General features: G+C 37.5%; 1 protein-coding gene across 17 annotated transcripts in view; it reads right to left on the bottom strand.

Annotated features, from left to right (window-relative positions):
- The window catches only part of KHDRBS2 (KH RNA binding domain containing, signal transduction associated 2), a 299,809-nt gene extending 297,946 nt beyond the window's left edge, over positions 1-1,863 (bottom strand). For all 17 annotated transcript variants that reach the window (XR_001863635.1, XR_001863645.1, XR_001863632.1 and 14 more), the window contains exon 1: positions 1,660-1,863. The gene's annotated coding sequence lies outside the window, so the exon portion shown is untranslated. The remainder of the gene's footprint in view (positions 1-1,659) is intronic.
- Between the last annotated feature and the right edge of the window lie 431 nt (positions 1,864-2,294).

The raw sequence follows: 2,294 nt of genomic DNA, 5'->3' as shown, positions 1-2,294 counted from the left end.
AAAACAAAGTCACGTTACATTTGAATCCATGCATCTACCTACCAGTATTTCAGGGAAGTGCAGGAAAAAACCATCATTCTTTAATAAAACCAAAAAAACATCAACGACTTGCTAATAGAAAATACTATTTGAATGGCATATTGGTAAGCAAAAATCCAGATTTTGAAACATTAACATACAAATAAAGTGACATGGGATAATAACAGGCTTACTACTTTTTCTGCATTTTCTAGCTTTTCTGCCTAGAAATTGATGCTGCCACCATGAACACTCCAGTGACTTAGCCCACATTAATCAAAGGATGTGTGTTGCTTTATTTCAGAAGATGCATGCTGCTATAGAAAACATCTCTACCAATTAAAACTCCTGCACACAAATTAAAGGCTAGGCTATCATTATGATATGAAGACAGATTCCAGTATCTGCAAACAAAAAATGGAGCAATTATTCATGTAGTTAACTGAAAATCTAGAAATAATGTAACTTCTCATAAGCGGCTGTCTGGCTATCTGCCAAAAGAAAATGGAAAATATGCAGATTTACCTTTGCGATCTGTACTATATTTTGGGTATTGGCTATTGTCCTCTATTAAACTTCTCTCTCTCATGCCATATGGTAAGTCATTTCACAGAGACAAATTCTATGAATTTGAAAATAAATGCTTCAGGAGAAATTACGATGGTTTTATTAAAGAAGAAGCATCTGAGAAAGTTTTATGTAACAAGTCCATAGAAACATTTCACTAACAATCAGATCAGTAGCAGTGCAGAACGGGTTAAACGAAAGACATCATGGAACTGAAGCAGACTTTCTACTTGTGTGTCAGCAGCTCTAACAATTGTATGCCATGGGATCAGCATAAAACATGCTGTGAAAACCCCAAATTAAAGAGAAATATAAAAACAATAGAGATATGTTCTAAAACTGACATGTTTAAGGAAAAATTAACTTAACCCTGGATTTTAAAGATGTTTAAGTTCTTAATTCATCCTGAAATTAAGCATTCAGATGAGCAGGTATCTTTTGAAGCCACATCTTTAATGCTTACAAATATAAGGCCAGGACTGGATCATGAAGTTCTCTACAGACAAGTACAGCACTATATCCAACATTATGAAACCTGCCCATGATTCACAGCATTGTGCCAACATACTCTCATTTGCAGGATGAAAGGGCTCTTCTGAGGTTCAGATTCCACTAAATATGCTTTGATCTAGAAATACACCATTAGGAAACCAGTGGGAATTAGACAAGAAAAATGCATGACTTTTCAGTGAACATGGAATAATCCATCCCCTGATTTTCCTTGCCTGTTTTTCCTATTATGCAAAATCCCAACCAAAAAATGGCATCTGAGCAATGAACATACCCCTACAAGACTCTTCAGTACTATAGTTTAAAGAAAGGAGAGGCCCAGTCTTATTATGTTTATATTCTTATTACAGTATTTATTGGGTTTGCATGTCCAGGTTTGGGTAGTGGGGGGCTACAGGGATGGCTTGTGTGAGAAGCTGCCAGAAGCTTCCTCCCTGTCCAGCAGAGCCAATCCCAGCTGGCTCTAGCAAACATTACCAGCTTTCATTTCAGGACCAGTTTATACACTGTTTTTCCTATTAAACCTTCAATAATAAGAGACAAAGTTTAAAGAAACACTCTTACTTGTAAAAGTTGTTTTCTAACATGACACTGACGAACCAATGCAGTTTACAGCTGCTATCATGGAGGACCACCACATGATAAGAGCAAAGGTATTTCTCCTTGAGGATCTTCAAGAAGAGTGATGAGGTGTGGCTCAGCAGGCAGATCTTAGCTGGGAGATGACATCTCAATAACAGATGATGAACGACTGGGTGGGTGGCAGCACATAGAAAATGCTATGAAGAGATATGAAGAGAAAAACATAACCTGCTTGTTGTAGGAAAAAAAAGATAAAGATCACGGGTCAAACTTTTAAGTAAGGACGATCAGAAGTGTTTTGAAGGGATACAAATCAGGCAGATATAAGCTGACATCCTGAGAGAAGGTTGTAGAAGCAACAAGAGAGGCAAATGTGAAAAATTAGCTGGATAGATAGACTAGATAAATAGATAGACCAATCTTTCACTGCTCACTTGTATGCTTGTTGCAAGCAAAAGAGAAGACAACCTGATACCCCTGGCTGTGGGTATCACCCTGAATTGTCTTGTAAGTATTTGGCACTGCAGGCAATGCGATATTCCCTAGACAGAACCTGAGATCAAACTCATCCTTAAATATTCATCTTGCGTTGCCTTTTGCACTACAAGCAGGAGCTA

Source organism: Corvus brachyrhynchos, unplaced genomic scaffold, assembly GCF_000691975.1.
Source record: "Corvus brachyrhynchos isolate BGI_N302 unplaced genomic scaffold, ASM69197v1 scaffold136, whole genome shotgun sequence".
Classification (NCBI taxonomy): Eukaryota; Metazoa; Chordata; class Aves; order Passeriformes; family Corvidae; genus Corvus; species Corvus brachyrhynchos.
This window is presented reverse-complemented; position numbering and strand designations above follow the sequence as displayed.